Source organism: Pygocentrus nattereri, chromosome 4 (assembly GCF_015220715.1).
Source record: "Pygocentrus nattereri isolate fPygNat1 chromosome 4, fPygNat1.pri, whole genome shotgun sequence".
In the NCBI taxonomy this organism is placed as follows: Eukaryota; Metazoa; Chordata; class Actinopteri; order Characiformes; family Serrasalmidae; genus Pygocentrus; species Pygocentrus nattereri.
In genome coordinates, this window is record NC_051214.1 from 10,691,136 (window position 1) to 10,706,977 (window position 15,842).

Consider the following 15,842-nt stretch of genomic DNA (forward strand, 5'->3'; position numbering starts at 1 on the left):
AAACATGGTGGTGGTCGTGTGATGGCCTGGGGCTGTTTTGCTTCAGCAGGACCTGGATGATGTGTCATAACCGATGGGGCCATGAATTCTATCAAAGTCCAGAAGAGAATTTCCGCCCGTCAGTTCATGACCTAAAGCTATTTTGTCACAACAGGCTGTCGTAGGTGTCATACAGCCTTTCTGAACAGTGCCCTACAGGAAAATATTACCAAAAAAGAACAGAATTCATGTCTTTAACGGCAGTAAACGCTGTATGACACCTACGACAGCTTGTTGTGACAAACCAATAGGCATCATCTATCATAAGGCTGCTGCTTTCAACTCATAAATCCGGTGGCAGGTGACCTCAACTTTTTTCTGGTGTTGAGTTTTGCGGTGAAATGACATAGCATGTTATAACAACTGACAAATAACAATAGACTTAGATTAGTGTACACCACAGTGTACATAATGTTGGTGATGTGATGTAACTTAAATCTTAAAAATGGTAAATGCTCACTTTTGTTCAACTAGCCTGACTTAGCAAGCTATGTCATCTTATGAGCATGTCACTGTGACATGCACTGAGCTAAAAGTCTCATTTCACACATTAATGTATCGTGAAAAAATGTAAGAAAAAACATCAGCTGACATAGACGTCATGTCAACTTGACATTAAAGGTGGCAGATGCAGCCTGTGTAGTTGTCCTGTAGCCTTATGAACACTGCCCTACAGTAAAATGTTGACCTTTTTAGATGTCAGAAATCGAATAAGCCACATAAACTACATAAGTGGTTTTGAGGGTCCTTGATGAGGTTTGTGGTACATATTTAGGCAACAAGTTGTATTTACTTGTTAGCCACATTAGCCTTGCGCCAGTCACATGCACAGATAAACTGTGCAGGGTGGGGGTTAAGCCTTTTGCGAATGCATGCATTGCCGTAGTGCTGCAAATCTGGAGAAAGAAGTGCTGATCATCTCTTGAAGAAAGTGTTACATTGCGTAATGTGGACATTTTGAACTGCCACCAAACAAACAGGAGTAAGTGGTGCTAATAACTTGCAAAAAAGGGGATTTTATGCAGGTGATCTATGAGCTCTTAAATATGATTTGAGTGTGATGAGTATGATTTTTAAACAATATGCTGGATGCTGGAGATTGGGGTCCCTGTTTGGACAGTAAGGCTAGTGTTTATGGCTGCCTTTAGAAAAGCTCTAGATAAGATTGCTTGCAGTAGACCATATATTAAATTAGGCTTAATTCAGGTTCATGTTGCCCTATTTTTCTTTGAAATGTCTGTGTACTTGCCCATGCACTGCAAAAAAATATATATATTTGTAAAAGCAAATTATTTTAAATCTAGTCAGAATGTCTGATATTTCTCATTGTAAAGATTTTTCATCTTTGGTGCTGTGAAAAAGTATTTGCCCCTCACCTGCTTATTTGTCACATTTCAATGTTTCAAATCATCCAGCTGATTTTAATATAAGATAAAGACAACATGAAACACAGCTTTTAAATGATCTTTCCATTTATTGAAGATAAAGATTTATTCAAGAGCTATATCACCCATGTGAAAAAGTAGTGGCTGTCAGAAACAACTGCAGTCAAACATTTGGGATAACTTGCGATGAGCCGTTTACATCACTGTGGAGGAATTTTGTCCGGCTGTTCTTTGCAGAATTGTTTTAATTCAGCTGCATTGGAGGGTGAGCATGAAGTGTCCTTTTAAGGTTTTGCCACAGCATCTCATTCAAGTAAGATTTCAAGTAAGGACTTTGACTCGGCCACTCCAAAACCTTAGTTTTGTTTCTTTTATTAATTTAGTGGTGGACTTGCTTGTGTGCTTCAGATCACTGTCCTGCTGCATAACCCAACTGCGCTTGAGATTCAGGTCTTGAACTGACAGGCGGACATTCTCTTCAGGATTCTCTGATAGAGAGCAGAACTCATGGTTCCATCAATTCTGATAAGTCATCCAGGTCCTGCAGAAGCACAACAGCCCCAGGCCATCACACTACCACCACCATGTTTGACTGTTTACCATGTTTGCTGGTATGATTTTCTTATGGTGGAATGAGGTGTTAGCTTTACACAGATGTAACGGGACCCATGTCTTCCAAAAAGTTCCACCTTTGACTCATCAGTCCACAGAATATTATTCCAGAAGTCCTGGGGGTCATTTAGATGTTTTTGCAAATGTGAGACTAGCCTTAGTGGTTTGCACCTTGCAGATCTCCCATGGATCCCATTTTTGCTCAGTGTCTTTGAAATTGCAGAATCATGTACACTGACATTAACTGAGGCAAGTGAGGCCTGTAGTTCTTTAGATGTTTGTCTGGGTTCTTTGTGACCTCCTGGATGAGTTGTTGAAATGCTCATGGTGGGCTGGCCACTCCTGGGAAGGTTCACCACTATTCCATGTTTTCTCCATTTGTGGTTCACTGGAGTCCCAGAGCCTTAGCAATGACATTTCAGTGAATAATGTTCAAAACTTTGCTTATGTGCTATTATTTTTCTCATTTGCCAGTGGGCTAAGACAATTTTAAATAGATAAATATTACTTAAATAAAATGACTTTCATCAGGTAAAGGTCCAGTTATCTTAGAATTGTCTAAAATATTCGATATTTTCTTTAGATTTGAGAACATTTCAGTTACCAAAATTGTTATGATCAATGAAACAAATTTCTGGCACTAAGCGTGTCTTGGCTGGTTTACTACATTTGGGGAAAGGAAGGAAATTATATTTTCTCAAAGTTTATTAAATCCATGTGGGTCTTGTGGACGGCAGGTTGTACCTGTGCTCTGTTCTCATTGCTCCTCAGGGTGTTTGTCCAGCTCAGTAGGATCATGTGCTGAGGTCTTTAGTTAAACTGAACACTGTCACTGCTCCTGGGTTTGAAGCTGCTGCTCTGCAGCCTCATCTCACTGGGGCTCTTCATCATTCTGAAGGCTGCGTGTGGGCGTAGCTACTCATTTCCCTTCCTCTCTTCATTCGTCTCTCTCGCTTTCTCTCTCTCTCTCTCTCTTTCTCTCTTACGTTGTCTCTTTCTTGTTTTCTGTCCTTCATTTACTTTCTCCCTTTGTCTCTTACTTTTCTCACTGTCTCCTCATTTCATCTCTCTCGCTCTCTCTCTCTTTGTCTCCCTCTCTCTGTCTCTCATTGTAACCCCCTCACCTATTTTGCACTCTCTCTTTCTTTTCTCTCTTACTTTGTCTCTTTCTTGCTTTCTGTCTTTCTTCTTCTTTTGCCCTTTGTCTCTTGTTTTTCTCACTGTCTCTCTCCTCATTCCATCTTTCTTTGTCTCTCTCTCTCTCTGTGTTGCACTCTCTCTCTCTCTCTCTCTCTCTCTCTCTCTCTGTATGTACTTTGTATGCTCTCTCTCTTCCCCCATCAGTATATAGATGTTGCCTCTCACTGGTGGTTATCAGCAGATGCCCAGGGCTTATCAACCCCATTAATCCCCTGTCAACAATCTCTGGCTAGCAGGCAAACACAGCACCAAGGACATGGGCACACAAAGCCAACGTTCTGCAGCCGTGTGTTCAGTGCCACCTCTGTTCTATACTGCAATACTGTATGCTGCATGTCTGATACTCAACTCGATCAGTGCTGCACATCAAACAAGTGACAGATTGCAGGCAGGTGCCGGCTCTGTGTGATGACAGCTACGCATCAAAAGCACCATCAATCCTGTTCGAGATGCACTCCAAGCGCATCTCTCGTGTCAACTCTAACTTCGAAATGTTCTCTCTACCTCGCCAAAGCTCGTTCCCTTGATTTTTGCACAGTGAATTCAAGAAAACAGATTATACGAGAATGACAGTGACATTTAGAGGAAGTTCAAGTTGCTGCCAGAGGATTTTTGTGTTGAAATGAAGAGATTAGAATAAATTGGTTCTTAGGATTGAATGGGGGTTTGCGCACAGAGCCTTGCAATTGTAGCTGTTGTTGTTGCTTATAAACAGGGTTTTTCTACAGCACCACCTCTAGAATGATTTGGGTCTGGCTGCTTTAGAGCATAATCTGTTTGGGTACTGCTTGGAGGCCAGAGCTAGACGCAGGCGGCAGAGGTGAAGGCTGATTTTTCAAACATGTTTTTTGGGAAGTGAGCTTTGGAAACCTGAGCTGAAGTCTTTTATAACAGTGTACAGAGACAAGAAGGAATATGTGATTGTTTACTTGTTGGTTCATAGGCTGTGCGAGAAGCTTTAGAAGCAGTTGGAATTCAAGGATTTCGTCTGGCAGATATACAAACACAGCATGAGTGACTGAGTGAGAATGATAAATATGAGTTGTTATAAATGTGGTTTGTCACAATACCACAATTTTGGCAATCGATAGCTACCTTAAATCCACTTCCACATTAAATTCACTACAATATTAAATCTGCTACCACCTTAAATCCTCTGCTACCTTAAATCAAGTGCCACCTTAAATGCACTGCTACTTAAAACCTCCTGCTACCTTAGTTGTGCGTGGAGTGTGCGTTGAGTGTGCGTTTTGAAGGTGTGTTAGTGTATTTGTATCAAGGTGACGCAAGAAGGGTGCCAAAATGTTTGCACTCCATTCATTCGCGACCAATATCCAGCAGAAAAATAAGAGTTATGAAAGAGAAGCAGAATAATATAAAACTTTGCAATGCACAACCATAATAAAGGCAACATGTGTTTACTCTGGCAATATGATATAACTAGGATTTATATTATATTATCTATAGCTTTATAGTTTTAACACTTTAGATTAGCCATGCAATTAAAAATCACAAAATGACAGCAGAATCATTCATATTTAGATTTCTGATGGGTGGAAGAAAAAGTCATGAGAAAACACATCACTCTAGGTCTTCTGGAAGTCCTAGATACATCACCGACTGCTGAATACGAGTAGCAGCCCAATCACTGAGTTGTTAGAATTGGAGAATAGCAGCAGCAGCAGCAGCAGCTCTGTACCAGCCTCTCTACTCAAAGAGTCACTATAAGCTGCTACATGGTGACATATATGCTAATATGTCTGTCAGATGTACTGAATCTGGAACGCCCAAAAAACTTTTGATGTCAATTGCCAATAGCTTAGCGCTGACAAGCTACTAGAATCCCATAGGGACACAAGCAGAAATTAGCATTATTGTAGGTGTTCAGGTTTTCCCCTAGTTTTCACCTTTATAGCTCAAATGTAAGGCTTAGCAGTAATAGACACAGTTCAGCACTTAGAATTAAGTATGTCTTTTTGCCTTTGCTGCCTTTTTTCTACTAGGAGGCAGATTAGACAACTATATATATATATATATATATATATATATATATATATATATATATATATATATATATATGTGTGTGTGTGTGTGTGAATGGATAGCTCTTATTTGGCATCCTGTTATTGCTGTAAAAGATGACAGTTTAGATGTATTTCTGACTCTTTTTGCTCCATTAGCCTGTCCATCCATTTTTTTTATAAACTCTGGCAAGAAAGTAACAGTGAACTAAAAAGGTTTATGACAGAGGAACCATAATTACTGGCAAAAGGGGTTAAATACAGGTCGAAAGTGAAGATGTGAGTGAGGCTCAAATAGTGTCTTGTCGTAGTTGGATATTGATCGCCAAAATGGCACTTTCCTAGGAAGTATAGCCATTTCTTTTGGCTGTATTTCAGTAAGCATTAATACTAGCTTAATGACCACAAAGCACTAGCTTAATTACACAATCAGGGTAGCTGAGTGATCAGGTTCTCCTCCTCCTCACACGGCTTCTTATTAAAAAACATCTTTCTGTTAAGAGAATAGTAGATAAATCACTAGTGTTATGGTAACCAGGCTTTATTTTGAACCTGGAGAACGCAAATTCAGCCAAGACAACTTTGCTAGTTCTGTCTAGCAAATAAATCTGCTTCACTCTCTCTTCCCCTCTTCTGACCTGAGCTGCGTTTATGTAGCAGTAAAATTCAAAGCACGTTGTGTTTTCAAAGCAGATTAATAAAAATGCTAAGCATTTTTTAAATGGGTGGAAATTTATTTGGCGGACGTCCATAAACCCAGGCACACCACTAGAGTGTCACCCAGAGTAAACCACACTGTACAAACTCGAACCTTTTCTGGCTTTTCGGCTCCGAGTAAACTGATGTTTGTGGTTCAAAGGCAGCACTAGTACTCATTGGAATATGGTCTTTCTGGTCTGGATGCTGATTTCTTTGCTTGCAGTCAGTTAGACACTACTAGATGGAAAAAAACAGAATTGCTAGTTTTTATTTTTAATTTTGGGATCAACTTTTCCCAAGGTTTTACGTGCTGAAAAGAACACTATCAATTGGTCACATATTTAAACCCATTTCTGTTTTTTTGTTTTTATTCCTCAAACTGGTTCAGAGCCCTGGGTCTCATTTGTATGCACAGATTTTGCCTTAAAATGAGCAAGCAGCATTGCCACGAGATGCAGCAAAACACTTTTGGAACGACGCTGAAACCAACTACATGCTTGACGAAACAAAGGATTTAAATATTCTCCTAGATGATGCATCTTCTTTACTTGCAGTCAATTAGACACTACTAGATTAAAAAACTGGATTGTCAGGTTTTAAAATTTTCCTATCAACTTTTCCCAACTTTTTAAGTGTGGATAGGAACACTATCAATTGGTCATGTATTTAAAGCCATTTCCGTTTTCTGCTCTTAGTCCGCAAACTTGTTCAGAGCCCAGGGACTCATTTGAGCATACAGATTTAGCCTGAAAATGAGCATATTCACATTTAAGCAATGATTTGTGGAAAGTGAATTAGATGTGAAAGGATGTATTTATAAATACAAGATGCCAACCATGTATGAGCAGCAGTTTAAGTGGTACAGGTATAAGGGTTTGCAAATCATGAACACTGTATCTCAAGAACAAATTTAGAATGAAATTCTAGTCTGTTTTATAAATGAGGCCCCTGGTTTTAACATCTGATGAAGAGAACTGGATTTTAGCTGAGGAGTCAGATTGCTCAGTGCACGTAAACTCTTACTCTGATTTCTTTCGGATTTCTTAGTCTGTGCCTGTGCGAAAACAGATTGCGGTTCCCTGAAATAACTACATGCTTGAAGAAATTAAGGATTTCATTATTCTTCATCTTCTAGATGATGTATGTTCTGTACTTGCAGTCATTTAGACACAGCTACACTACTGAATTTTCAGTTTTTAAAATTTTGGTATCAACTTTTCACAACTTTATAAGTGCTGATAAGCTTCACACCCTTTGAGTGACTGACTGCATGTGAAAGATGTGTTCAGCATTAATCTAATCATTCTCAATTGAACCACCTAATGCTAATCACTCCCTGCCCCAGTTTCACTGCATGAACATTTCTTTAAATAGGTGTAAAGTTGAAATCGGGGTTAGGACTATTCAGAGATGCTTGTTTCCGAATCACCGTCTCTTGTCTTCTCTCCTCATCTCGTCTAGCTGCTCTCACTGGCAGATGAACCTCCGCCTGTACAAGTTTTCTGGGAAGATGTTCAAGTGTTAACGTTAAGGTTAAGTTTTAGAAGTCTGTTTATCATAATCATTTTACATAATCATGTAAGTGTATTTACATAACTGATTATATAGTGACTTATATAATGAATTACATTTAGGTCCAATTTACATTTTATGTTGGAATTTACATCTACGGTATTTAGCAGACTCTCTTATCCAGAGCGACTTGTAGTAAAAGTGCTTTGTTCTCTGCAGATGGACTTCTTGAAGATAAGTGATACCTTTGAACGAGACACAGTGAGAAACAGGAGTCAGTGTTGCTAAACACTAAATGCAAAACTAAACAAAACACAGATAGAAGAGAATTTACTATTAAAGAAATAAAACGCAAGAATCGGGTTAATTTAAGTCCATTTCTAAAAGGGCTTCAGTCTACATTTGAAGTAGGTTTAAGAAATGGAATAACAAGCAAAACAGGTCTCTCTAAACAGAACCAGTACTTTAAGGTTTTTGATTTCTGCGTTCCAAGCCCAAACATAGCATTCCTAACCTGGTTAGAACAAAATAAATTCTGTCGTCTTTACATAAGCTGTGTGTAGGTCTGTGTTTGGAAAACTGTGTGGAAGACCTGACAGTTGTGTTTGTATTGAGTTCATCTACATGCACTTAACAACCTGATCATAATCAGATTTTTTTTTTCAGATTTATCTGATTATTCAAATGGTCAAGTGAACAGCATAGTCTGTGTTCTTAGATCGGAGTAAGATCTAGAAACCTGATTAAGAAATCCAATAAAGAGAGCTGGTTTTTGGCTCAGCAATCAGATTTTTCAGCGCATGTGTACTTTACTCGGATTTCTTTCAGATTTCTCAGTATGCACATGTGCAAAAACAGCAGGCGGTACCGGAAGGAAGCAAGCGGCGTTGCCAAGAGATGGCGGCAAAACACTTGGTGCAACACCGAAACCAACTACATTCTTGATGAAATTATATATTTAAATCTCCTAAATGATATGTTCATATTTTCAGGTAAAGTGGGACAAAGTTTGAGTTTTGCATTATGTTATGTCACGTCTTCTTCTGTGAGTTTTTTGGCTGGTTGCAAAACAGAAATCTGATTACTGTCTGACTCACGTCGACCCAGAGTTTTCACATTATCTCATTACTTAAGTGCATGTAAACGCGTTGATCAGACTACTGACAAAATCAGATTTTCTGCAGTTTAACGGATTATTAAGCACATGTAAACGTATTGATCAGATTGCTGACAAAATCTGATTTTATGCAGTTATTAGATAATTTTCATGTAAATGCACTCACTGATACATGTTCATAGAATTTAAATGTATTTTGTGATGATTACTGTTTTTTGTGTACTCGCCTGCAATGTTAGCTAGTTAGTCAAAATGCCTATTCCAGGTCTGCCTTAGATAGCAAAGCCCTTTTTCTTTTGTTCTCGTGAGTACAAAGATAATCAACCCTGGTCCTGAAGATCCACAGGTGTATAAAACCAAGCAGCTAGGCATGCAGACTGCTTCTTCAAACATTTGTGAAAGAATAGTGGTACCGTGATAGGATGCCACTTGTGCAACAAGTCCAGTCGTGAAATTTCCTCACTACTAAACATTCCACAGTCAACTGTCAGTGGTATTAATACAAAGTGGAAGCGATTGGAAACGACAGCAACTCAGCGACGAAGCAGTAGGCCACGTAAAATGACAGAGCGGGGTCAGCAGATGCTGAGGTGCATAGTGCGCAGAGGTCATTACAGACCTCCAAACTTCATGTGGTCTTAAGATTAGCTCAAGAACAGCGTAGAGAGCTTCATGGAATGGATTTCCATGACCGAGTAGCTGCATCCAAGCCTTACATCATAAAGTGCAATGCAAAGCGTCAAATGCAGTGGTGTAAAGCGCCGCCACTGGACTCTAGAGCAGTGGAGATATGTGCTGAATCTGATGAAAGAGGTTGCCAGGAGAACGGTACTTGTCTGACTGCATTATGCCAAGTATAAAGTTTGGTGGAGGGGGATTTTGGTGTAGCGTTGTTTTTCAGGAGTTGGGTTCGGCCCCTTAGCTCCAGTAAACCAGTAAAAGGAACTCTTAATGCTTCAGCAGACCAAGATATTTTGGACAATTTCATGCTCCCAACTTTGTAGGAACAGTTTGGGGAAATTTCCTGTTCCAATATGACTGCGCACCAGTGCACAAAGCAAGGTTCATAAAGACATGGATGAGCGAGTTTGGCATAGGAGAACTTGACTGGCCTGCACGGAGTCCTGACCTCAGCCTGATAGAACACCTTTGGGATGAATTAGAGCGAAGACTGTGAGCCAGGCCTTCTCATCCAACATCAGTGTCTGACCTCACAAATGTGCTTCTGGAAGTAAACACACTCCAGCCCATGACTTCCCCAGGATGATTGCGATTTCAGATGTGTTCCCAGCAAAAATACCATTTCCAGGTTCTGTTTTTATTTATAGAACTAGCTCAAAACCCTCGGCCTCATTAGTACGCACAGATTTGGCCTTAACATGATAATATTCACATTTAAGGAGTGATTTATAGAGAGGGAATTATATGTGAAGATATGTTGATAAATCTAATGCAGGCAGCCACAATAAGTCAGTGAAGAGAGTGCAGCAGACGAGTGACATGACAGGTTTGGTCGAATGTTTTTGCGTTTGCTTCAGTGTCAAAAATAAAAGGCATGGCACAAATTGTAGGGATGTTTTTTTCTTTCAGCAGTGCAAGACTGACATATACAAAATACATTTTCATCAAATTATATTCTACTCTAGAGATTGGCAGTATGAAGATATTTTATCATTGTTGTCATCGAGTTATTCTGCTACAATATGCTTTTCTGATCATTTATAGTGATATTTGAACACTAAACAGCTGCATGCTTTATGACAAAGCGTGCATAGTTAGTTAAGTAATAGAACATGAGAGGAGGTGTGTTATTCGTGGTAATACAACCTCGAGTGTTCTGTTGTTTTTATACAACAGTTAAATGAATAAAATAAGAAATTAATAAAGTGGGCCATGAATGTGTCATTTAATGTTTTAATGCCTGCCAAATTATAGTTCCTTAAGCAGATTGTTGCTACGTCAGAGTAATGAACTCTCTTCACTCACTGCACAGTCTGCTGTGAGCCTCACCTTCTGAAGTACGGACTGAGCCATAAAACTGCCACAATATCAAGTTTAGCTCAGTGTTGTCACTTTTTGCTAGATCAATAGTAATGATGTTTTGTTCCAGCCAGTCTGTAAAGCATGTTACAGCCCTTTTGGGTTGGTGAGTGGTATTCGAGGTTGTTTAGCTGTTCTTCTGTTCTTCATCTTCAGAGTTTGACCAAATTTTTTTTTATTTTAAAAGTGTCCATTTTCTGTTTGTGCGCAAAGAAGTAAAAATGTTCAAAAGGCTTGAGCGTCTCCTACAGCTGTCAAAGTCATTTGTCAAAGTGATACAGTGAAACTCATGATGTTATTGCGAAATAGCATTATGGTTAGAACGCTTCTCAACCAATCAGCTTGCGTAGCTGGACCTAACTGTTGTGTAATCATGTTTAAATTGGATTTGGTGCAGTGTGTGAAATGAATAAAAATCGGCGGTACTTCTACTGAATTTGCTCTGTGTCAAGAGTATCTGTGCCATATCACCACACCATGAATAGAATCTCTACTTCTCTTTATTGCTGAACATGAAATTACATCGTGACTGACTTCTGAGGGTTGGAGTTCAGCTTAGAGAGCTGGACGAAACACGTCTCAGTCCTGAAGTTCATTATTGAAGGATACATATGTCACAGCCGTATCCCATTGCCAGACTGGTGTTGTCTTTGACATTGTGTTGGAAAATGCAGTAGTCATGGAAACGTTCAAATCCATCACATATCGGAGTAATCTGCATATCTTCAAAATATTGGATGGAAAGTAATTGAGGCACAGCTCACTCTGCCAACCAGTTGCACCTCTCGCACTCAGTCTCTCGTGCTCTACAGTGATGATAAATGAAGGTTAGTGGCTCGGGAAGCGGCTGTAGTTTTTCTTTCTGGAAATGTTTGGCCTCTCAGGCTGTTTCCTTGGGCAGGCGGCAGAATGTCACCGTGCAGATTTGGGTTGGCAGAAAGCTGGCACACATCTCACTCCTGCAAAAGATGCACAAACAAACAAATCAGCGAGTCTCTGCCTGGCTGAACAACCCTGTCTTTCACAGCGGTAAAATGAATGTGGCAGTTCTGATATTATGTCAGAACACTTGAGTTGTGGGTGCTTCTGTGTATGAAGTGCTGGCGTCATATGTGTGGTCCATATACAGGTGTGTTGGTGACACACAACTTAGCTTCTTGGTTGTTGCCATGTTAATAGTATCACAGCCTACCATTCAAGGCCTACGACGTGAAGAACAAGCGGCTCTCTTTTAAGCTTTGCGTCTACCAGGTGGCAGTAGTTGAGTACAAATCAAATAGAACTTCTATTTTGTTTTTCTGACTCTTATTCTATTTTATCTGTAAGTGCATTTACAGAAAAGAAAGAAAAATACAACCGACTTCCCCTTTTGAGACAATTCAAAAATGGGTCTTACCCCCTACCCAGCCACTTCGGCTTGTAATTTTCTTGGTATTTTTAAAATAAACAAATTAGGCTATTACAAACAAGCAGTTTCTACATTGGCTCGTCGCAACATCACTACTTTAAAACAAGTAGAAAGCTACACATATTCAGGCAGTTGGTCTAGGCAGCACAGAAGAGACAGTGATCCAGTCCACCTGGTATTTTTAGTTCACGTCTAGACTTCACCAATCAGTCAAGAAAGGCATCCCTTATTTACGTGGCTCTGCCTTCTCACAGTAGATAGAAAAATGGGCTTAACTACAATGTGTATCATTTCTTCAGTCCATTAGATTTAAAAAAAAAAAACTAAATAAATAATAGTAAGTATAGAAATATGGTCCTTTGAATGTTTACAATAAATGCGTTTACATGCACTTCAACTGCAGAAAACCTGATTTTATCAGTAGTCTAATTAACGTGTTTACATGCACTTGAGAAATCCGATAATGTGAAGACTCCAGGTGCACATGAGTCAGACAATAATCAGATTTCTGCTTTGCAACCAGCCAATAAACTCACAGAATAAGACGTGACGTAAAGGTAATGTTTTGCAGCCATCTTGCAGTAACGCCGCTTGCTTATTTCCAGTACCATCATCTGTTCCGCACATGTGCAGACTGAGAAATCAGAACGAAATCAGAATTAGAGTTTACATGTACTGAGAAATCTGATTACTGAGCAGCTCTCTTTATTTCTTAATCAAATTTCTGTGGTACTTCTCTGACTAAGCTGTTTGCATGACCATTTGAATAATCAGATAACTCAAAAAAAAATCTGATTATGATTGGATTGAGTGCATTTAAACACACTCAATGTTGCGTAATATGTGTGGGCAATTTGACAGTAGATTGTGGATTTCATTCTTACCTGAAGACACTGACCACCTGCAAACTCCATTACAAAGACAGCATAATTAGTCCTTTATAGTTAAATTTAGTGCAGTGCAGTGTAAAAAAACAATTGTTTTCATTGTGTTTAATAGTACTTTTTAAATGCACTTCTGTTGATAACTTATCAAACCTCAAAAAATGATTAGGAAGCTTATCATGTATCATGGAAATATCTTAAATCCTAAACATGTAATTATGCAGAAACTTTGGGGGGGGGGTCACTGAAATTGCCTTATAAATAAAAATGTCATGGTATCTGTAAGGGATATCATAAATATCCCTTATAGATACCATGAAAAATGTGAATTTTATCAGTGGCACTCAGCACTGTATCAATTTGTGTGCATGTATGAGCCTCCCAGGTTGCAGTCATTGTGAGTTCCTTTCATTTCACAATCATAGATTCATGATTCAGAGAGTGCCAAATCCCACCTGTTCACATTCATGAATAATTCATTTTGGTGAAGAACAGGAGAGACCATTCAAACCGTGCCTCATGAACTTCGCTCATTTAAATCCCACTGCTTCGCCATCATGACTCATTAGCACTCCTGTGATTGTGATTCATTGGGTCCTGTTGGACGGGTAGGTATTTTGACAGAGTCTAAATGGCCTGTCTTACTTTCTCCCATGCAGTCTCCATTCTGAGGAGGACACAGATCAAGAAACACATGAATTGTTTCATGAAAAATGAATCATACTCCTCCTCTGCTGTGGGCTGTGCGGTGGCTGTTATTGTAGTCACACAGCGTGATTACTATGTTTATTCATGATCCCGTCTTGTTGTTGTTGTTGTTGTTATTTTTTTTTTTCTTCAGAGGGAGAGGAGTATGGAGTGGTCTAGGCAGAGTCAAGGAACAAAGCGCTAGCTCTGGAATGAGGTGCCCCATTGCCAGACAAAGAAAGTCGACCTTTATCTCGGGAAGCAAATAACCACACTTAGTGAAGTGCTGCCTTTCTTGGGTAGGCACAGCCATTTATACCCGAATTTGGTACATCAATCCAGGCTCAGTGAAGTATGCAATAGAGAGAGTTGTATGGAAATGTGTCATCATGAGACTTTAATAACAAACACATGGTGAAATTGGGAGAAGGAGGTCAGCTTGGATCTTAAACTCTCTTCTTTGGGGACCACCACCCCAACATGCTGGCTCCATCCACACACTATGAACATGCACCAAATCAGGACTTAAATCTGCACGTCGATATAAACCTAATACAGAATAAGTAATACTGTGAAAATGACATTTAGTTATTGTATGTAAGTTCAGTCTCTTATATATCAAGTGTAAAAGATCAGAGCTCATGAAAAGAATCTTATAATGGATCTCAAGTGGATTGGTTGGACTAGACCATGGGTGTTGGTGTTGCTATCGCTGTCATGATTTCATTCATTTAAATGATGTGCTTTGAATTATTCATTACTACACTACTGCCTTGTGTGAACCAGCTGCTAGAAAACTAGCTTTTTATGAGTTTCAATAGCAGCATTTATTTATTTGGGTTTTTTTGTTTGTTTTTTGTTTTCTTTTTTATGAGAAGCATTTTGTAGGCTTTGGAAATTGTTGGTAATACACTGCTCAAAAAAATAAAGGGAACACTTAAACAACACAATATAACTCCAAGTAAATCAAACTTCTGTGAAATCAAACTGTCCACTTAGGAAGCAACACTGACAATCAATTTCACAGCTGTTGTGCAAATGGAATAGACAACAGGTGGAAATCATTGGCAATTAGCAAGACACACTCAATAAAGGAGTGGTTCTGCAGGTGGGGACCACAGACCACTTCTCAGTACCTTTCTGCTTTCTGGCTGATGTTTTGGTCACTTTTGAATGTTGCTGGTGCTTTCACACTCGTGGTAGCATGAGACGGACTCTACAACCCACACAAGTGGCTCAGGTAGTGCAGCTCATCCAGGATGGCACATCAATGCGAGCTGTGGCAAGAAGGTTTGCTGTGTCTGTCAGCATAGTGTCCAGAGGCTGGAGGCGCTACCAGGAGACAGGCCAGTACACCAGGAGACATGGATGAAGCCGTAGGAGGCCAACAACCCAGCAGCAGGACGGCTACCTCCGCCTTTGTGCAAGGAGGAACAGGAGGAGCACTGCCAGAGCCCTGCAAAATGACCTCCAGCAGGCCTCCAATGTGCATGTGTCTGCACAAACGGTTAGAAACCGACTCCATGAGGATGGTATGAGGGCCTGACGTCCACAGATGGGGGTTGTGCTCACAGCCCAACATCGTGCAGGATTCGCCACTGGCGTCCTGTGCTCTTCACAGATGAAAGCAGGTTCACACTGAGCACATGTGACAGACGTGACAGAGTCTGGAGACGCTGTGGAGAGCGATCTGCTGCCTGCAACATCCTTCAGCATGAACGGTTTTCTGCAAGATGAAGGCATTGAAGCTATGGACTGGCCCGCCTGTTCCCCAGACCTGAATCCGATTGAGCACATCTGGGACATCATGTCTCGCTCCATCCACCAACGCCAATGTTGCACCACAGACTGTCCAGGAGTTGGCGGATGCTTTAGTCCAGGTCTGGGAGGAGACCATCCGCCACCTCCTCAGGAGACCATCCGCCACCTCATCAGGAGCATGCCCAGGCATTGTAGGGAGGTCATACAGGCACGTGGAGGCCACACACAATGCTGAGCCTCAATTTGACTTGTTTTAAGGACATTACATCAAAGTTGGATCAGCCTGTCGTGTGTTTTTCCACTTTAATTTTGTGTGTGACTCCAAATCCAGGCCTCCATTGGTTAATAAATTTTATTTCCATTGATGATTTTGTTGTCAGCACATTCAACTTTGTACAGAACAAAGTATTCAATGAGAATATTTCATTCATTCAGATCTAGGATGTGTTATTTGAGTGTTCCCTTTATTTTTTTGTG

At 40.1% G+C, this 15,842-nt stretch overlaps 1 protein-coding gene across 1 annotated transcript in view; it reads left to right on the forward strand.

The window, feature by feature from the left end:
* The window catches only part of rngtt (RNA guanylyltransferase and 5'-phosphatase), a 211,863-nt gene that overhangs the window by 133,144 nt on the left and 62,877 nt on the right, over positions 1–15,842 (forward strand). The window lies entirely within an intron of this gene.